Source organism: Ctenocephalides felis, unplaced genomic scaffold (genome assembly GCF_003426905.1).
Source record: "Ctenocephalides felis isolate EL2017-DRISC unplaced genomic scaffold, ASM342690v1 CF-g0.4_SCAFFOLD_01170, whole genome shotgun sequence".
NCBI classification, from domain to species: domain Eukaryota; kingdom Metazoa; phylum Arthropoda; class Insecta; order Siphonaptera; family Pulicidae; genus Ctenocephalides; species Ctenocephalides felis.
The window spans coordinates 15,708,733-15,732,734 of record NW_020537324.1 but is presented as its reverse complement, the minus strand read 5'-3'; the positions used below and the strand labels follow the sequence as shown (position 1 = coordinate 15,732,734).

The 24,002-nt window shown below is 28.6% G+C and overlaps 1 protein-coding gene across 1 annotated transcript in view; it reads right to left on the bottom strand.

The window, feature by feature from the left end:
• LOC113366899 (heterogeneous nuclear ribonucleoprotein C-like) overlaps window positions 1-24,002 on the bottom strand; it is a 390,018-nt gene that overhangs the window by 69,869 nt on the left and 296,147 nt on the right. The window lies entirely within an intron of this gene.

The window sequence follows — 24,002 nt, the reverse complement described above, 5'->3', positions numbered from 1 at the left end:
TGAAATTGATAGAGGGGATATTGATAATATAGTGAAAATAAATATGTAAATTTGAATTAATAAATAAGAATAAATTCCTTTGAGTGTCTTATATATTTGAAACTTAAGTTTCAAACATTTTTTAAAGCTAAACATTTAAAACTCTTTTTGAATTGGAGTTCAAATTAAAACACTAAGCAATTTAATTTGAAATCTGGACATAATCTAATCGAAGAAAGTTCAATTATTTTGTTTGATTTAATATGTTATATAGTTTAATTTATAAAAAAGTTAAATATTTTTAATAACTCTAGATTTCTTCCCACGGTGTGATACTAAAATTGTTCCTTTTTCCTGTTTACTAAAGTTTTTTCTCTTTCATGTAAGAATATTTTATGGAATTTTATTGTATCTTGATTGCCAATATTATAGTCAAATAATTTTACAGTATCAATTACACGAGAAACTCAAAAGTACAGAAGCAATATAAAAGAAAATTTTAGAAAAACTTTAGATTCTAATAAAATCTAAAATTTTAGAATCTATAAATCAGTTTTCTTAGAAAAGGCAAGAACTACTTATATTTAATTTGAATTGTTTGATTTTCTTTTAAAAGAGTGACATATCATTATCAGTGACTTATTTCATAATTAAGAATAAATATTTCTTTTAATTTTATGCAGTTTATTCATTTTGTGAGTTTCCTTAGCCTTCCCGAAGATTAGCAAAGAAACTTTCACAAAAGCTCCTAGGCTTGCTTCGCTTCTGATTTCATCGTAAATGTCTATTTATTATTTTCATTTATTTTATTCTAATAAGCTTCAAGTTTTGGTTACTGTATTAACATTTTCATTGAATATTCACAATTGTTTTCCTAAAAAATTATGGACTTTATTTGATCCATTGCTCCATGCTCCAAAAATTGTATTCATACATGGACACACCCACACATCGATTTTTCTAAGGTATGCCAAAATGTTCAGACGCTATTTAAATTAAAGATATGCAACAATTTTCATTTTAGATTTTTGGCGATTCCTATAACTTACCCTACGGGAAGTAGGGTAGGAATTTTTTTTAAAATCAAAACTATGTGAATTCTGACAGAAAATTTAACAGTTTTTTACATAAATAACAAAAGCTCAAACTAAAAAACTATTGTAAAACAAATTGGAATGTAGTAACTAAGTTTTCTTATATATTTTGCTAGTTTCTCATAATATCTACTGGCTTAGCACCAAAAAAAATCTATCTATTGTACAATGTTTTTTATATTAAATAACAAATATTATCTACTAGTAAAAAAATATGTGTGAACTATGCTTGTAATTGGCAAAATAGATTTTTGATGTTAATTTATTAAAACTTGTAACTCATAAACTTATATGAAATATTTAAAAATCTGAAAATATTTTATTACTCTGGATAAAAATGTTAAAATGAGATTTACATTATATATTAGCACCAGCTGCAACATGCGAGACTAGATGCTGATCTAATGAAACTCACTTTCTAGTTTATTTCCTACATGTTTCGCATGGTGGCTACCTAATACTTTCCGTAGCTCGTTGATGGAACAATACTGTTCTCAGAACAGTTGCTCGTGTTTAGAATTTATTCTCACTTTTGTTTTTATTCTTATCGAACGAGGAGGAACTGATACGAATAACACAATACAAAATATCTGCGAGCTATAAGGACAGCTGGGAAAATACTACTTTTCTCGGCTTGGACTGAAATGGACACGACGCTTCATGCGATTTAAAAGCATTATTGAATTCGTACTACTATTGAGCGGTTTTGTTCCGAGAGATTACGGATACACATAATCCTGTATTTTTTTTAAATTAGATTTATTCGATTCTATCGGAATTGATTAAAGTTTTAATTGAAAAATCGCATTCTTTCAACGCAAGAATGATAGGAGTGGAGTAAATGAGGGAGAGGAAAAATAATGATAAAAATTATAGAAATTATTTAGAATCAAGAATTTTGGAATGTTAATTTTTAAGAACACTTTAAATTCTAAAAGAATTGTTTTTTAATGTTATCTCCTCAGCATAAAATTTTTGAAGGCAAATATTTATACCAATGTCAACTCTAAAACTACTATTATTTAATAATCTCAGACAAAACACAAATCCTTAAATAAACTAGTCGTGAGTACCATTTTGTCTTGTAGAAAAGTGCATGAACTTCCCGATAAGTGCAAAAAATTTTGTATAAAAGATTTTGTCAATATTTTTCTATTTATATACGATTTACCTATATATGTGTCTCACTGTCTGCCTATTCTCGTCTACTTATCTACCTATCTACCAGTCTGCCAGTCCATATGTTTACCTATCTTTCAGTCAATGTGTTCATCTGTCTACCTATCCACCTATATAATTACCCGCCTGTTTACCTGCCTACCTATCTACTTGTTGACCAGCTCATAAGTACATATATCAGCTTTTTTAATATTAATTTTACTTCAAATTGTCTTTCTGATAGCCATTTTTTATTTCATTATTATAAAACTCTACTAAAACTAAAACTTAATCATTTTAAGCTTTCGAAGAAAACTGAATTTTTGAAATTCAATCAAAAATCAAAATTATTTGTATTCTGATGAAAAATTCAACAGTTTTTTTTACATAAATGACAAAAACTTAAATTTAAAAAACATTGTGAAATAAGTTAGTATAAAAGAACTATTTTTGTTTATATATTCAAAAAATGTTGCTTTTTTCTCACAATATCTATTATACCACAATATCGATACCTGTTAACCTATCTTTAAGTCGATATGTTCACCTGTCTACCTATCCTATATATAATTGTGTAACTGTTTACCAGCCTACCTGTCTACTTGTTGACCAACTTACTATTGCATATATCAGTTCGTCAGTCTACCAGTGGATTTGTCTACATGTTATCTTGTTCTCTATTTTTTCTACCTGATTATCTGTTTACCTGTGTACCATTTAATACTGTTACTCTGCTTATCTATCTATTTTTTATTTTCTATTAGCATGTAATAAATAAAATATTTTGAAACTCGTGGACACAGTGAAAATTCGTAGATTCAACAGTTTAGGAGCAAATACTAAAACACAAAATTTAACTTAATAAATATTTTAGAAAATGTAATCAGATAAGGGGGTGTCCATTAATCACGTGATCGTTATTTTAAAGATATTTGGCCTCCCCCTCCCCCTTTGTGATACGAGGTGATATTCAAAATTACTACCCCCCACCAAACATCACGTGTATATTTACTTACGAGAAGAAATTGTAAAATTGTAGTATTTATTTTTAAATGTTTGGATTTTAAAAAAAAATAGGTAAAAAATAAATACACGTGATATCTTACTATACCCCTTCTTCACCCATGTGAAATTTCGTGATTTTTTTAAACCTCCCCTCCCGCAAAAAACCACACGTGATTAACGGACTCCTCCTAAGTAAAAATTAAAACAATCAATAACAATAATTTCACAGAATACTTAATATTGATTCTATATTCAAAGTTATTTATAAAGTCTATTATATTGAACCAACAATAACGAAACAATAACGAAACAATAACAAAATTATTCCCTCTATACCCTCCATAAGAATTCGACTGAACATGTTTTTTACACTGGAAAGATTTGGCCTAAAACTTTTTAACGGCGGCGCGCTCACATAATAAATCTTTCAGTAGCGCGCGTGTATTTCGCCGGCGCGGCCACGGGCGCATTTCGCAGGTGTAATTCGCCGGTGTAGAGCGCCGTTCGCCGTTCGCCAAAAGAGCTTATTAGACCTCCTCGATCCGGATAGCGGAGGATTTCTTGTGTAACAGGAAATAATCTGCAGTTCGCTGTTTCTGAGAGTACATGCTCATGCAATTGTGTTAACACAAATAAGAATGGAATAAATGAAAATATAAGATTAGATATGGAGTGAGAGTGGGGTTAGAGAATTCGAATTTCAAATCGGTAACCATAAATTAATACTATTAATTACTGTTTAATTTTTTTGTCTACATCTTCTCATATTGGGCTTTTCATTTTTTAGTTTATTTTATTAACTTTCCGTAGGGTAAGTTATAGTAATCGCAAAAAAATCGAAAATGAAAATTTCTATAATCTTTACGTTTCAAAACTTTCTGAACATTTTGGCATGCCTTAGAAAAAATGGATGTATGTGTGTTCTTCTTCTTATGTGCATGTATGTGTGTGTGTTCGGATACAATTTTTTGTTGACGATTTCGGGAACAGGTATCAACCGATTTGAATAATTTAAAAAACATTCGATTCGTATTGATAAGGAGACGTGCTTATTAGTTTTTGGCAATGACAAATCTAGCCGTTCCGAAGATACGGGGCAAAAAGTACCGAAAACGGCAACTCAGTTTTTAAGAGAACGGAGCGTCCGATTTTAATAATTCAAAAAATCTTTTACTTGTAATTGACAAGATAAAAAACTGATTTTCATGAGGGCAGGTCTAGCGGTTTCGGAGATCTAACAAAAAAAGTAAAAAAAATGCTATTTGGCGGTCAAAAATGATCATTAGACATATGCACATCAAATTATCAGATATTTTATAGAGATTTTAACAATAAGTATAAATTTTGTTTACATTCCTATAGGTTCCGTACCAATGTTTATCCGTTAGACAGCGACGCGACGCTTTGCACTTTATATTTTGTCTCTATGCAGTTAAAGCAGTACGATTGCTTTGAAAAAAAGTTCTGATGTACCAAAATATGTCAAAATTTTTCAAAAAAAAGTAATTTTTTGTCCAATTTTTAGTTTCTCCAAAATCTAATTTTTTCGAAGCAATTTTTTTTCAAAAATGTTATTCGTTTTTAAAAAAATAATTTTTGACACGGGAAGTTCCAGCAATTTGCCTTAAGGCACGATGCCATGCGCCCCACTAGTTATCTTATAACGATAATAGAAAAAACAAACAAAGTTGAATTATAAAACTATTCATTAACATATTTCTAATTTTTAGTTCAAAAACTTTTTTAATTATTTCAAACATGCTTGATTTTCAATCAGTTTATTTAACGTTTTGGGGTTGTGGGATTTTACGTTTTTCAGGAACTATTGATAAATAAAAAAATATAAATTTATACACTTTTATAATAGCCCTGATATTGAAAAGGCTAACATTAGTTATTAAGGTAAAAAATGAATTGAAAATAAAATAATTAAAAAAAATTAAATAAAAAGGTTTTTGAAGAAAAAAAGAGGCTTATAATTTAAAAATCGTAATATATATATATATATATATATATATATATATATATATATATATATATACATGTGTGTGTGTGACTAGAATATTATAAACACAATATATTATAGGTATGTTCTCAGTACACAATATTTCATTTTACTAGGTCGATTAAAATTGTTTCAATATACAAGCATCCAATATTTTACATTTTTACCATATAAAAAAGCTCGAACTCATACAATTATAATTAATAACTTTGCTGAAGAAAATACTATTCGTATTACATTTCCTACAGAAACACAATGAGCAGTTCATTCTGCAGAAGAGCTCTTCGTAATATAATACACAAGCAATCTAACGCCGTTCTAGATTTGACAATAGTTGTTTTATTTTTCAGCTTGTTCCAAATGGCAAATCCCATCTTCTTTACAATTAAATGTGTTGTAACAATTTCGTAGTGAATTTTCGAGATGATAATGATGTTTTCCAATGCAGAACCTAATAGTGTAGAATTATTTACAAATGTATCTTCGAGTCAACAAAATGAAAGTAATATGAAACAAAAGTATTTGTACGTATTTTACTTGGTAAAACCATGAACCTCATTAATGTCGAAGTATTATATAATATTATACTAAAGAATTATATATATTCGTTTACATGGCTCTATATTAGAGTGCTCATTCAAAATATACATTACAATAAAAAACCGATAAATTGCGTTTATTTTATTATTTATCATATTCCTCCCTCCAACTCGGTGTATACATTTTGTCATATAAAATATCTATAAAATGAGGCGATATAAAAACGAAAAATATGTTTCTTGTCTTTCATGCACATATTGCGAATATACATATTGCATGAATTACATATGTCAATCGAAGAAGTCGATGCTTCCGCAATACTCTAGGAAAATCCAATTTAAAATTGATCAAAGTATATCAGACACTTATTTAATAAAGTTTATATGCGTTTGGAATAATTGGAACAGAGAAATGATTTGGTAATAAATTTAAATGGTTTGGAATTAATTTCAATGCTCTTGTGATTAATCATGAATATGGTTTATTTTATGGCTATCCCAAAATAAATTTTTATGGTTCCAGCAGGCTAACTGTAAGCCTGTATTTTGTACATTATAATTGTAAAACTATAAGAGATATTCTTTCTTTGAATAACTTGCCGAAATTTCATTTTCAGGAATTGCTAAAAAGTTTCTAAATATGGACATGCATTTATCAATGTATTTCTTCAAAATTTTCTGTAAACGATTTATTTGTAAATGAGGAGCATTAAGGTAAGATGACACTCAATTCTAGTATATACAAATTCTATCAAAATTAGTATTAATTACGCTCAAAAACTTTAGCAGAAACATTCTTTGTAAAAACTTCATTTGTATAGATCTATCAAAATTAAAAATTTCTTTTGGTAACCTATATACTTTGATAATTATACTACTTTGATAGTCATAAAATTAAATTATCTCCTCGGATATTAGAAAATTTTACAGGGCGCGATACGGTGGAGACGCCTTGTAGGTTTAATCTTACTAAGATTCTGATATATGATGATTTTTTTAGATAGATATATAACTAAATACAATTTTGTTAGTCAGAATATATGCTTCAGTCTTTATTTAACAGTATTCATATATAAAAAGTCTCAATTCCTAATTGATTTATAAGATTTATATTAAAAATGCGTAATTATATACCAAATATTATGATTACATTTTGAGAATTTTAAACGCGTATCGAAGCTTCAAATCCCGACCTATCAATTGAATCCACGTTTACACCTGTTTCATACAGTCAAGCACGTAATATAATCCGAGATTGTGCCGGAGACATTCCGGGAAATGGATTCTTGTTCCGGCAAGTCTCATGTGTGTCCGCGTGTGTTGGTTGTCTGACTTCACGTGCACATCGGCCGATGTGGTGTGCGCTCGTGGAACAGTCATATCGGATACGCCGCTAAGTGAATAAGCGGACTCTGAAAGGTCAATTTTCTTCTAGACAATGATGATGTAGACTTTAAATCTAATATTGCATGGCAGTGACTTACAACGTTTGTATCGTGGTAATACAGAAAAGCGTTTCATTTTAGACGGGAATATAATAAATACAGTACAATGTACATTGTGTCGCTCGAAAATTGGATGAAGGATTAGTATTATATTTGAACAATAAATATGCAGTAGTTTTATGAGTAAAATGATAGTAATAGTAATTGATTCATGACAAGCTTCTTCGTAATTACCCTTTTAATTCGTATTAATTACGTAACTTTTATAATAATCTCTGTCAGTTTTTTTGGGTATTACTTATAAAAATATTAGGTAGGAATACGTTAAAAAATTGATTCTGCTGCAAATCCTGCTTTATTTCCTCTTAATATAATACTCAGTCCATATCGTTTATTGAAATATTTTTACTTATTACCACACCATACACATAAATAAAAATATATACACATACATAAATTAAAAACTGTGTATAATTTCTGATTAGCTATTGAAAATATTTTGTTTACGATTTGTAAGAAAAATTGATTTGTTTAGATAAATTATATAATAATGTTATTTTTAAGAAATAATATCATAATTAGTAATTAACACCCACTGAAAATTTTGGTCTTATTCTTCTTAAACAGCAATCAGAAAATAGCAGCTTAATCAACTGTTGTGACAAGTTTGTAAAAGATAATCCAAAAATTGATTTATCTATATATGATATAATGTTATCATTAGAATTCAATTATTTAATTAAATAATTATTTTAATTTTAATTTATTTAATTTGATTAAATAATCAATAAAATTATTTATTAAGATATTTTTAATTAACTTCCCGTAGGGCAAGTTGTAGTAATCGCAAAAAAATCGAAAATGAAAATTTTTATATATCTTTACGTTTCAAAGGTTTTTGAACATATTGTCATACCTTAGAAAAAATGAATGTATGTGTGTGTGTGTGTGTGCGGATACACAGTTTCATCGACGATTTCGGGAACACGGATCAACCGATTTGAATAATTCAAAAAACATTCGATTCGTATTCATAAAGGACGTGCTGATTAGTTTTTGGCAAAGGCAGGCCTAGCCGTCCTGAAGATACGGGGCACAAAGTGCCAAAAACGGTAACTCAGTTTTTAAAAGAACGGAGCGTCCAATTTTAATCATTCAAAAAACATTTTACTTGTATTGTCAAGATAAAAAACTGATTAAATTTTTGGAAAGGTAGGTCTAACGGTTATAGACTCTCAATAAAAATAAGTTAAAAAATGCCTTTTTGCGGTCGAAAAGGACTATTAGATATATGCACATTAAATTATCAGATATTTTATAGAGATTTTTTCATAATGTGTACACATTTTGTGTAAATTTTATTTGGTTCCGTACCAAGATTTATGCAGAAACATATCTAAATCTATATTTTCATGTAAAAACAAAACTGCTAGATATTGGGCTGGTCGATATGAGTATCTAAACTGAAACTCGGTTGTTGCAATGCCAAAGATCTTATCAACGAGCCACTATGATCCTACAGGTAAATGATTTCACCTAATTCTACTTCAAAAAAGTGTAAAGAAGGATCAAAATAATGAGCTTCATTGAATAAAGTTATTTTTTCCCTCTTTACTCTTTTGACAAATATTTATATCACTAAAAATTGCTACAAAATGCAAAGCTGAAAAAACTAGGTTGTAAAATTGTTAAGAACTAATTCAATAATAGTTTTAGCAATTTTATTTACATTCACAAATGTTTTTGTTTTTTTTATATACAACTTATTTCAAATCTAAATTTTTAATAGGCGTGAAACATGTAAAAATAAATTCATTGCTTGTCCAGATCTATCCAGTTTGTAAAAAAATATCCGATATAGTAAAACAATGAAGTTGTTTATTTATAGCATTATAAATACGAGAATAAAACTTTTATTTTTTGTTCTCTGTTACAAATAATGACCTTTCGGTTTGCAAGCCTTTAATTAGCGATCGATTTAAAAACTCCTGGCCATCCATTTACGCTTCAACCCCCAAGGGAGCCAAGTTGTTTATTAAAGTCTGAAGGAAAGAACTCGCCTCTCTGCGTGCGCGCGATTAAGGTCTCAATAGCGCTGCACGCCGCATTGATGATATCTTCGGAATCTAATAAGCCATAGCAAAACGATAGATGTATGGTGGATGAGAATCAAACACCATGAGAACGATGGATATCCAATCATCGGCCGAGTACAGGGTGACCGGAAAAAATAATTCGAGGAAAAATATAGTAAATGGTAACAAAGTCAGAGAACTCATAGCAAGTATTGTGTCAGCACGAAGAGATGCATAAAATTGTATAAAATTTGTAAAACTAAGTGCAAACTTTTTTTTTAATGAATGAAAGATTTGTTAATCATTCTAAATTCAAATAGAATTATTTTGAGAATTTTGAGAATCTAATTTAAAATTTACGTATTAACTAGTGCTGTATTGCATTCTGCCTTAAGGCAAATTGTGGAAACTTCTCGTACCGTAAATAAATATTCAAATAACAAATATAACACAAGCCTAAAATTTTTTTTTGTTTGATGCATCAAATGTTAGGTTTCAAATCTGCAAACCATTTTTTTGTATCAGCTCTAGTTTCGAACTTGAAAAGAAGTTGCCGAAACCAGGTCCATTCTAGGTCGTCACGGAAAAGAACTTTTCACAGCGTCAACTAATGTCTTGTAAGTTTGTATATACGAGTAGGCATATCTCATTAAAATAAAATTCTGAATTGTATTACTATTTTGTACTTTCATTCCTTATATATCATATGTATCATCTTTTGGAAACTAAAGCTCATAGAAAAAAACAATTCATTTTTGAAATCAGCCCCAAATATACTTAAAAACAGCATTAAAATCGGTTGCACCATTTTCTTTGTTGGCCTGTGAATAGATCATCAATAAAATTTAGTCGATGAGTATTAACAATTGTTTTAAAATATTAAACTAGATTGTTATAAATTATATAAAATTCATCCTTCCTTTTTCAAAAACTAATCAGTACGACTCTCCGTCAATAGGAATCCAATGCTTTTTGAATTATTTCAATAGAATAGAAAGCATCATTCTTTCACAAACTACCATTTTTAGTACTTTTGATCGGTATCTCCAAAACGACTGGACCTGTCTTTGGTCAAAACGATGTTAATCGATTTTTTTAATCATTCAAATCGGTTGATCCGTGCTTTCGAAATCGTAGATACTTTCTACACATACACACATGCACACACACATACATCAAAAGTTTTAGATATGCCAAAATGTTCAGGAGGCCTCAAAACACCAAGATAAAAAAAATTATTTTAGATATTTTTACGATGGCTATAACTTACCCCTTGGAAATTAAATAAGAATTAAATATCTACATATATAAATATAATTGGGGATTGTTTTCATGAATAATGAAATAAAATCAATAAAATGAGAATAAATAAAAGTCTTTCGCTCATCTTCATAGGCATATCAACAATAAATCTATGAAGTCAGTTTCAAATAAAAGAATCAAAACGTGTTAAATTATAAAAATTTAAGAGTTCTATTTGAATTGATATTGTTATTGTTTCCGAAATATCTTGACAAATTTCATGTCATCAAGATGACGTATCTCCCTGTATCGGTCGGTTCAATCAAATGGCAATATAACAAATAAAGTTATGATAGCTTGTGGGCTGCACCGACCCGCTCCCTTAATATGATTGTTGGTTTCTCGTATGATATCGAACTCTGTGGGAGATAAATGGAGTAAAATGCTGAACGTTGGATTAAGAAAGCAATTTATACGGGCGAATTGTTAGCTCAAAATATAATAGGAAACTGAATTAAGATATTTTTAGAAATGCTATTTTTGGAAAGTTATTTTAATAACAAATTTTAAATTCGGTCATAAAGTTATAACATTGAGCTAAATAATTATATGAAATAAAAATACTTAATTGTACTAAATTTTACTAACTTTACTCTCAATATATTTTACGCATATGGATACAATAAAAAACAATATTTCAGCGAGTCTAAAATCTTTTATAAATCCTAGAATTAGAGAATTAAAAATAACGTATGTCGCTTCATTATCTTGTCCCATATTTTGTTAATTCTAAACTATGTATTTTTAAATACTGCAAAATGTATATTTACATTTTTTTAAAGAAGAGCCTTTCAAAGTCGAACCAATTTAAAAACTACAATTTATAGTATAATACAAAGTCTAAGTTCTTGAAAACTTGGAGCAACTGTGTTTTTATTTTTCACTGTAGTCCTAGAAATGTTATTCACGATTGTGGTTGCAAAGTTTAGATGTACAAAATTAATAAATAAGCATAATAACTGCAATATCCAAAAAATAGTCATAATTTCACCAAAGATCTAGATTGATTCATATTTCAACAAGAAGTTTAAGCCCTTGAAAACTTGGGGCAACTATTGCAACTGTGTTATTTTTTACTGTGGTCCTAGAAATGTGTTTCATGATTGTGGTTGCAAAATTTAAATGAACAAAATTAATAAATCAATGTAATAATCACAATAACCAAAAAATAGTCATAATTTTACCAAAGATCTAGATTGCACTTAAAAGCTCATAATTTCCAAAGAACGTTAGATATTTTTTTCTAATTTTTTCCAAGATAGTTAACGTGCTATAGATATATATACACACATATATATATATATATATATATATATATGTGTGTATACAAAGTGTTCAAAAATTCAACGTTCACCTGAAATAAAGTGTCATAAAAAAATTAGAAAACAAATTATCCCAAGCAGTTCAAAATTATAAGCTAAATATACCTAGAGCTTTAGTCAAACTATAATTATTTTTTGGTTATTGTGTATAAATGTCATTATTTTTGTTCATTCAAAGTATGGAACCGCAACTTTTGAGAGTGCTTTCAGAACCACAGTCAAAAATGACAAAATTGCCCTAAGTTTTCACGAATTAACAATACTTGTTGAAGTATGGATTTAAAATTTTCTAAAGTTTTGGCCTTGAAAAGCCTTTTTTTATACAAATTACACTGAAGTACTTTAGCAAATGCCTTTAAAAATTCCCATGATTAACCAGAATTCCCGTATTGTACAATACATGTAAAAGTTTCATACTAAGAACCTAAAAATAACACGATTTTTGCTAAGGCACTTTAGTTTACATATTTTCAGACCAATTTATTCACCGAGATATTACAATATCAAATTGCTAATCTAATTGTATTTAAAATCAAAATTAAAAGAAATCACACGTAATGCAAAATAATTTTAGAATGTTTTGTATATAAAGAAGATTGTTCATACAAGTTTAATAATAGGTGAAAGATTCTGTATGTAAAACAATATACTTTCCAAGTAAATTTGCAAATATAAATTATAAAACTTAACTTTGTTGAATATATCTCATTATTTGGGTATATAGTAAACACAACATGCACAAATCCGATACTATAATTTTCAAGTATCTCAGCCAAGCAACAGTCGTAGCTTGTCTTCCATCCGACTTCCCTTGAAGAGAGCGCGAGTGGGTCACAAGATACTGAGATGATTGCACGGAAATTGGAGTCGGTCTGTAAACGTTATTACAGGAACGTTATAGAGAGATGAGAAGTGGAGGTTTTGAATTGCGTTTCATATCAAATCGAAATGCCAATAATTAAATGTAGGACAATATATCGTCTGACCAATGGTCTTCGAGACGTATCCGACGACATCGCTTTTCCTCTTCATAAATTCCAATTTCGTACCAGAATACTTGATTCGTGATTCAATTTGAAAACAGGAATCCATATATGTCATTTAATACAATCTAATTTTAATATAAATCGAAAAGAAACAAATGTAATTATGCGACAATATAATTATGTACTTGCGATAATAAAACTATACATAATGACTGTTATAAAGTTTTTATGTAATTACTTACTGAAACTTCAACAACAGATAAAATATTTGATTACTCTTCCTGGAAAACTTCAGGAGCAAAATTCTCTACAGTTCCATGAAGCATTATAATATATGTATAAATATTAAAGAATTTTGTCCTAAATAAATTGTGCTTTGAATGGATATATGGCTATATTGGTTTTGAGCAGATGTATTATCAATGTATCAAACATTGATAAAGTAATGTACAATATATTATAAGCTCTTCATGTGGTATTTTTAATAAATATATTACACATGGCAAATATACTAAAATTTCCTTACATGCGTGTACCATGTAACTAATGTAAAAAATTCAAATAGGCCACTTCATTAGATAATTTAGTTAAAAATGTACAAAAAAAACAAATTCCTGAAAAAAACATTATTTTTTATGACATACATATATGTCTAATAATGCTCTATATTAAAACTTTATTCTCGACAAGCTACCAAAATTTTTAAGTCAATTTATGAACATATGTTTTAAATGGCTCATGTTGAACTTCAGATCGTCAGTCACATATGACCGATATGTGTAAATATCATTTATTAAATTACATACAATAATATAGTATAAATTAAAAGGGTGTAAATTTCGATGCTTAATGTAAATATCTTATAGCATTTTTTTTTTGAAATTAATTAACTTTTGACAAAACTGATCAATTAATAAAATATAAAGAGAATCCAAATTCATGTAAGACCATAATTAGATGAAATTATGATTTTATTTAAATTCGTATATAAAATAAATGACACATTGCAGTATTCAAATATACCATGATTAATCAATTACAAATATTCCTTATTATAATATACCAATAATCGCTAAAATATAAAAAAATATATTTTTTTAAATTTTTTATAATAAAATGCAAAAATCATTAAAAAGAAATTTGCATGAATGATAATTATGTTCAATAAATCATCAAATTAGCTATCGAGTGAATACAAAAATAAAATATCACATTTCTGAAGCTGCAATGGTATTTTTTAAAAGGACTTTTTTTACTTGAACAGCGATCAGAACTTATGGGCTCTATGAGCTGTTGTAAGTAATATCTTACAAACTACGTTTGTTTTTATTATAGATGGCAACCCAGACAGTTGTCTCATCTCTATGTGCTGAATTTTTAATATTACAATTACTGTAATAGTGGTGCATTTAATTGGTGCAGCAATGCCGTGTTAGGGCTGTTTTCACTTGGAAACATATTGCTATCTATATTTCCAAGTGAAAATCATTGTCACTGCTGCCTGACAACAGGCTGCTCAAAGTGGGTATTGAACCCGGGACCCCTGATTCAGGACTAGTCGTTCTAGCCACTTACCTACGAGCGATAATCAATATACATCTATGTTTTTTCGGTATTATTACAAATCCAGTTGATTAAAAATAATTACTGAGTAAGTTGTTTCAATGAATAAACAAAATCTTTCCCTATTTTCTATTGTGAATAATATTAAATTGAGGGCAAAAATATATAGACTTTAAATTAATTTGAATTATTTCCATACAAGTTGGCAGCTTTACACATTTTTTGCCAATATAAAAGCACTCTCCTACAAATTTTTATTGAAAAAATCCAATTACCGGTTGTTTATAACATAAACGTAAAAAAGTTTCTCTCGTTCTCTATTAAAAAGGTATTTAATATAGAGGCGGCAGTACACAAAACACGTTAAGGTATTTCATGCATACGCGCGAGTATAATAACTTTCATAATACGGCATTCTCATAACATTTTGATCTATCGCTAGTAGTTGGTTGTGCAGTATGTAAAGAGGGAAAGGAGGCAGGCGAACGTTCTTGGTACGTCAGTAATTCGAATGCATAATGCATTGGGTTTTGGTGCCTACTTCTACATAGCGCGGTGGAGCACACCGACTCGGCAGACCTTGGGGAAAGTTCGGAGCTTCTTACCCAACTGCCGCGACTTGATAGTTGGGTAGTTGCACACAGTCGAAGGCTCGCTAGCGCCAATTGGAGACAAACGATAAGGAAATATCACGATAAAGAGGGAATAAATTTCAAATGGCTTTAAATTATTTCATCGAATTCTGAATTTATTTATAAATATAACTTCAGTCTGATTTTTTTTCCAAAATATGTAAACCAATAAGAAATATATAAAATATATTTTAGATATAATAAGTCAGTTTTTTTAGCTTCAATAAAGTTGAATTTCTTATAAGAACTCATATATAAATGTGCCAGTATTCTGTGACTTTTCCTCAAGTTCCCTTTAATTACTGTTTCTTTCTTGAATTGCTCAAAAATTATACAAGTAGGATGATACTATTTGTATTCGCGTATTTAAAAATGAAATAGTTAATATAAATACATAAAAGTGCGAGAGCTTTCTATTTCGGAAAGAACGTAACAATTGTAGTATTGTAATAGGAGAAGCTCATAAATATTTAATATTATCAATTGCACAATTATACTTTATACTCTCATTAATATTTTTACTTTAAACTGGTTTCCTGGCATTGATGCTGTAAATTAAAATATATGATCAATATTTAAACTAGTGGGGTGGGTGGCATCGTGCCTTAAGGCAAATTGCTGGAACTTCCCGTACCGTAACGAAACGTTCGAGGAATATTGAATGTTTTCAAATAGATTATTATAAATATTGTATTATTGTCTAATATTTATAATAATTATATAAACTGAATTGCAGAGTTGAAATTATTTGTTTAAAGTATATTAGAACTATAGTCAGAATTAAAAATAAAATCTGAATTATTTTCGATATACAAAAAATTAAAAAAAAAAAAAAAAAAAAAAAAAAAAAAAAAATGGTACAAATTTTTTTTTTCCAAAATTAATTATTTTGTTAAGACAAGCAGAAAGTTCTTTGAATCAATTGAATCGGACGCTTAGTTCTCTCAAAAACTGCCATTTTTTGTACATTTAGCTCTGTTTCTCCGAAATGGCTGGGCCTGCCTTTGCGAAAAACTAATAACCCTTTCTCCCGATCATTACTAATGGAATGTTTTTTAGATCATTCAAATCGGATGCTCCGTTCTCTCAAAAACTCGATTTCTATTTTCTGCACTCTTTGCTCCTTATCTCCGTAACTGCTGGACCTGTCTTTGCCAAAAACTAATCAGCTCTTCTCCTTATTAATAGGAATCGAATGTTTTTTAAACCATTCAAATCGGTTGATCCGTACGCCCGAAAACGTGGACGAAAATTTGTATCCATACATACATACACACACACACACACACACACACACACACATCCATTTTTTCTGAGGTATGCCAAAACGTTCAGAAACCTTCAAAACGTCGAGAAATGTAAAAATTTTCAATTCCGATTTTCGGCCCATTACAATAACTTACCCTACGGGAAGTTAAAAATATATATGTAGTATGTATAAATATATGTAGGCAACGTTGTTATTAAATATATTTATTTACCTTCGGAGTGGTCTGGCTGGACTACCATTCATTTTACATGCATTTATATGGGATACATTAGTTTTTAGTGTCTTATTTACTAACGATTGTTTGTAAATAAATATTTTTAGTTGAGCTTGCCTCTAACAAAAATATTTAAAAAAAATCAAGAAATATAAAAAAAATCGTTGCTTTTTTGTTAATTTCTCTGTTTTATATCAATGAAATACAATATTTATTCTTCGTCGGCGCCTTCGAAATGAATGTGAAATTCAAATAAAAACGAAATGAGGTGGAAAACTCAAAGTGAAAATTTAATTTCAATTGAACTGCAAACTTACGACTACAGGTTTTCCAAAAAAAGTTTCGAACGCAGTACGGGTAGAAAAATTGTTGATAATGTGCGCATTACTCATCCGATTTTCAATGTTTGCGATGACCAAGAAGTTTGGTAGGTTTTCAAAGAACTCTCGTCGTGAAAATACTAAGATTCATGTTACAACATATAGCAAAGAATATATAAAACGCAGTTTGAACAGAAAATACCAGAAAAACGCGTCATATTTCATAAAAAATGTATGGGTGGTCTCGACAGACTACTCAGACCGTTCGAAGTATGAAAAAGTTATTATCCTTATAATTATCCTTCTGTACATTTTTTAGTCCTGATTTTTTGATGTATGATGTAATTTAGCGACAAGAGAGAGACAAAGACAAAAAAGTATTTATTTCAATAGTTGATCATACATTTGCATTGTTAGTTATCACATATTTTTCCTGATTTTTTTATTGATCGACATTTTATATAAGTGGTATTATATTGTATTATACAAGCTTATCAGTCACCCAAATTTATTAGCAAAATCCTTGATAACAGAGAACTATCCAAGAAGATTGAAAAGAAAAGCGCCACTGGATTTAAGTCATCAACTGTCTTGATAAAAAATGGAAATAAATTAGTCATTATTTATAAGAAATTATTTTATAAGTAAACAGTTAAAATTATATGATTATCAATAAAATATTGTAAATATTATATCAAATGGGAAAACGACTATTGTCGTTTGAGTTGTTTTTCCAAAATGCCTCTTTTGTATACAATATCCCTTTACGGGCGACTATTGTAAATTTCACTTTATTAAATGTCCTTAACTGTACAGTTGTTAATAAAAACACTAGTAAACAAATAATTTAATATTTGAAAAATAAAAAAAAGTTATAACTTTTTTACATATTTTTAAATATTTTTTTACAAGTGCGTTTGGCAAAAAATAAGTGATATGAATTTATAGATCAATATTGCGATGTTTTATATTTTTTAGATCAATGCTTTATATTTTTCTACATATTTTCTGAGGTGCATAACCCATTGCTTCATTCCTTTTTTAATATTGTGTAATCATCATCAATGATGTTTTTATTTCATAAAAAAAATATTTTAGACAGAAAAACCTAATTAAAACTCAATTAAAAACACCGTAATTAAACATATAGAAAAAATATAGTTTCTCAATTATTGAATCAATTGTTATTTTCTATTATATATATATACATATATATATATATATATATAATATATATAGAATATATGTGTGTGTATAATAAGAAGCAAAAATCATTACATAAACTATGTTGCAATCGCAACAATTCATCCGTCGCTCAATCCAATAAAAATCTGCAAAATTATCAATAGCTCTACAATTTCTATCTTACGTTCAAATATTATGATCAAAGTGAAATATTGACATTACAATTACCATAATCAATCGGCCCTCGAGTTCCAGACAGTACGACCAGCTCTGAGAGGTATTAAAACGTAATAGAAGAGCTTTGCCACGTTGAAATCTGCATGAGTGCTTCTGCGAAAGTTCGCCGGCGAACTTATTAAGTGTGAATTCACAAACCCCCAAAACTCCGACTGCTGGAGTCTTAGTTAATGAACGAGGACCACATATCGACATTTTAATGCCTTGAACTGTCAAACGTTCTCCTGTGTGACGGTAAACAAAACGTTTCATCAGAGTCAAGGAGTTTACAAGGGAAGATGTTAATTTGGAATCATACAAGGGTACACATTGCTGCATCGATGAAAGTCACAAAAATAAAAATTTCTGATAATAAACTAAGCAAATAGGAATAGGACAACCCTTATGTTCCTATCTACAAAGCCACATCATTGAAAAGACATCACAACACCTCAGTGGACTCTGAGTTCTGGTTGGTGTCAATAATATATAATAAAAAATCATCATGATACTCATGATGATTAATTTATGAAATTTTTTTTGTATATATTTTATAATTTAATTTCTTTGTTGAAGAGCTTTAGTATATTCAAATGATGTCAACGTAGTGGTTTTCCATCGCTTGAAACTTGTAAAATAACGAAAAGCTTTATTTTATTATTTTTTTATTTAAGCTTTATTTTTTATATTTTTTTATTTGAAATAACGAGTTGCTATATTCTAATAATAGAAATTTATTCAAAATTAATGATCATTTAGGTAATTTTCAGCATAGTGTTACTTATATCGCGTTTCAAGTTTAATTGATTTTTGTAATTTGATTAATCACATATAGTAATTACCCATGATACCTTGTTTGAATACCCGTTTAATTAAATAAAATGTTTTATTATGATTGTTTTTAAATATTATATATAGAGATAATTTTTTAAATGTGTGTGTTCGTAAGAGCGACGTGTTTGTAAATAAATATAAGTTCAAAAATTCCAACAAAAAATTGAAGGAATCACTTATGATGGATAAAATACTTACGGGTAAAAATCCGAACAAAATAAGAAATATTATGTACATATCTATATTTACTGAAATATATTAATCTATGTTTTTTTTTTTTTTTTGAAGGAATAACTTTTCATCGACAATGTTCCTTCGTATCCCTTCAATTCGTTGGTATTTTCGTCTTGATTATTTTAAATATTTATCTAATTTCGTGTGAAAAAATGCGGAATGCAACATTACAGTACGTTTACAAACAGTACGAGATCGTATATCTCTGTATTAAGAGATACCTTTTCACATCGCATCCGACCAAATGAAATATTCAGGTGAGTCATATCACGCTTTCGCAATCACGTGGATATTTTAGGTATATGACTATGGCTGTTGGAGAGCTAGTGAAGTAAAAAAAAATAGTCAAAAAATTATAATATTAAGTTTATATTACATTCTTCTGCAATGGCTATTGCTGACAGTACAGAAATTTGTCTCGCACATTTAAATTTTTAATATTAAACGATGGAATTTCAAGTACATCAATCAGCTCTCTTAATATCTTTTTTGCATTATTTTATTATTTTACAAAAATTTAAAAAAAATTAGATGACGAATATTTGTATCATAAATAGTAAATAGAATTGAGATGAATCAGAGAAGAGTGATACATAATATAAATTTAGAATATTTAAAAATGATGCTACGAAAATACAAGATTTCAAATATATCAATGTTTAAAATATAATGTTCATATTTTCATTTAATGAATCTTATTTTGAATGTAAACTTCAAAAGATAAATACGCATATTATAACACACTAATTATATTAAAGTATTGAGAATCAACATTAAATAATATATCATATTATTTCAGCATGTGTACAAGTGATTTTACTAAAAATTCTGTAAAAATAATTGTGCGAATTATACTAGAAATTTTTTAACTTTTTAGAAAAGACTCATATAATACTCATATGAGCGTATATAAATTAAAACCAATTAGAGAAACTAGAAAGGTTATAAATGCTTAGTTATATACATTCCAGTTTGCAATAAAAATTTCATAGTCATTTACAGATATTTAAAAAATTTCGGCATTATATGTTTAATTATTAGCACAAAATGGTGTTTTAGTACTATTATTTTTAAAAATGTAAAATAATATCATGTATTATGTATTATTTCTATGTTGATCTCTTACTTTCATCAAGATCCATTTTTATTAGATTTGTAGGTACAAAAAATGAGTTTAGACGTAAAAATATGTTATAATTTTGCATAATCTTAATCAATCAATGAGAATAGAAATATATTGATATTACATATGGAAGCGATGATAAAACTAATATGCAAAATCAGTATTTCAAATCAAATAGTTCAAATAAATCTAGTAATATTATTGAATCATCTAATTTGGATTTCATACTAGTTAATTTTCATTCTTTATTCTTTATTTTCTTTATTACAAGAAAACGGCCCGGCCGATCTCTACCAAAAACTAATCAGCACGATTCCCAACCAATATCTTTCGAACGGTTTTTGAATTTTCAAAATCGATTAAGAATTGCGGGCTAAAACGTGGACAAATTTTTTTTCACTTTTCTGCTATCTACAAAGAAACGGCTCGGGCGATCGCCACGCAAAACTCAGAAACGCTAGTAATCGGTCCAACCGTTTTTGAGAAAACGTCGATTTACGACAAAAAATCTGTTCGCACACACGCACACACACACCTACTTTTTCCAAATTTGGTCTCATTCGATTCAGAATGGCTTGAAACGTCGAGAAAACATAAAATTAGCGATTCGGATTTTTTGATGAAAACATAAACTTCTCCTTCGGGAAGTTAAAAAACATAATAGTTGTTTTTCGTAGCTGCAATTTTCTATTTAAGTATTTAATTTTTTTTATCATTTGATCATTTATGTTAAAAATAAATTGTACATCACAGTGTCAATAGCATTCGTTATTATTTACTGCCTCTTAAATAAATTTGTTTATTAATTCTTTTAGACATAGGTGCATAAAATTATATATATATATTACGATATTATATATCGTTATATTTGTAATTTGTATTAACTATAAATGTTTAGTCAAACTATTCATACTATTCTAATCAAAGAAAATGTCAATAAAAAATGGGATAAGGATAAAAAGTTTGTGTTAAATCTATTGTCTTTTAGGGTTTGGCTTGGCTTAAACGCACTTTTGAATCCTTCAACCCCTTGAAACAGTGATGATCATCAATTCTTCTCCCATAATTTTCCGATATTAATAATGACGTTTATCAAAATTAGATTCTCTGGCTCTCATTCTACCACCTCAGATGGGTAGCCCTAGCCACGCAAATGTGGGTGCTGGCACTTTAAGACGATGAAACAAGTGCCAAGAGACACTTCCGGGGTGAACTGAATAAGTGATATCGTTCCTATATGACGTAAGATCTGTAACGTCAAACGAAGTGTAGGAAACGCTACTAAGGTACCCCAGTAGCAGCATCTCGTTTTCTATTCTCATATGCATCTAGAAGTGCGACGCCGTACATGCACGTCAGTTCACCTGTTAAAGTGTTTTCGGCAAAAACAAAGAAGAGACACGGAGAATGTGTTTAGTAATATAACATGTCAAACAGATTGAGATTTTAGAAGTCGGAAAAGTAGAATGGACAGATATGGATAATGGAGGTTGTCATAGAAATTGTCAAGAAAGCGAAGAAGTGACCTAGTTTTTTTTTGTAAAAATACTTTCATAATATTAATATTATACGGTTATTTGTTTGATATAATTTTATAATTTTATACTGATCGTGAAGACGTAAATATTTAGTAATATCACATGTCAACAGATAGAGATTTTAGAATGCAGAAAAGTAGAGTGGACATATATAGATGATGGAGGTTGTCATGAAAAAACTTTCATAATTTTAATATTATACGGTTATTTGTTGAATAGAATTCTATAGTTCTATATTGATCAGATAATGACAAATATTGTTGAAAAATGTATTTCCATTTTAAATAAGACCATTTAAGGCACTGCGGTGTGAAATGGCAATAGGATTTCATTTACACTATTCTTCCCTGAATCGAGTTGGAGTTTAACTCAGCTCACGGTACTACCCATTATTATTATTATTGTTGTATATTCGGTTCAGATCAATAATCTCATTTAACATTATATATTCAATATAGTGCCAACCAAATTGCCAACATTTTTTTACAATTAGATTATACAAGGACTTTTCCCATGTACTATTGGTTAAATATAAGTGGTTTTTCGATCTCTTTTAAACCAATGTAGCTTTACAATAAAAATATTATACAAAGAAAATAATTTTTCAACAAAGAAACATTTATAAATTTAAAAATACCTTCACTAAGTGTATGTTTCTACATAATAAATTATTTAATATTTTTTGGAACAAAATTAACTATTTTAATTTGCCAATAATAATAAAAATTGATCAAATATATATATATATATATATATATATATATATATATATATTATATATATATTCGTTTAACTATATTTATAATCTGGAAATTACTTACGATTAAGTAAAACAATGAAATAATCTCTTAAGTCAAAAATTAATTAAACCATTTTAAATTCATTTTAAAGTTACGGTAATATCGTATAATTGACCGTAAAAAACTGAAAATTATAAATTTCATATATTTATCAGCCTTTTTAACGTTGCAATACTATTATATTATTGACTACAGAATAATGAAAAACTGTTTAATTAATTTAAAACTTTAGTCTCAAAGAGTACATTTTTAAAATATATAATTCAATGATTTTAAGACAGAACTTTTGAATTATTATTCTATATTATTTCAACAATATTTATACTTTCAATATTTTTATTCTATAAATATTTTAATTAAATAATGTTTTTAGTTTATAACTACGTTTTTGATTACTTTTTAATGCATAACCTTCGAATTAAGTCTGTATCGTACCTTATTCGAAAAATGTAGCTTAATTCTATTTATTATTTTAGTAATGCAACACTAGACTTCTAAATTATTTAGAATTCTCTCCATAAAGTGAATTCTAAATTATTATATTTACTTAAATTTTATATTTTTTTCTCTCATTTTCATGTAACAATCGCTTATAAGATTTTATTGTATCTTGATTTTTTCGAATTTTTAAATTTATTGAATTATCACTTTTCAATATAGAATAGGGGCGATAAAATCCATTTTTTAAGGATTTTACCACCCCCACACGTGGCGATATTCAAAAATACCCCCCTCCCCTACCAAACATCACGTATATTTTTAGTTACGAGAGAAAAAATTGTAAAATTTTTGATTTTTTGTCAAACCCTTAAGAACCTCACGTGATTAATGGACGCTTCCTAACGTGCATTGGCGTATCAAAATTTGTTTGGGGCCCTCTATATTTTAGAACCTCCGAATTCTCATTTTGCATAGTGGCCCTTTCCACGAATGTACCCAAATTCTATTTATATCTTAGGTTTTTTATTCTCTACCATCTTTAGTAATTCCTTTGTATCGATTAGTCCTTTATCGGCGACCGATCCCGCGTCCGGCTTTTAGCCGCCGCGCGAAATACTCACATCGAGACCCATTCCATCACGCTCGGCGTTTAGAAGTGAATACCGAATACCATTTTATTATCACCGCGGGAGACATTTCATGAGAAAAGGTGAATTTCTGCC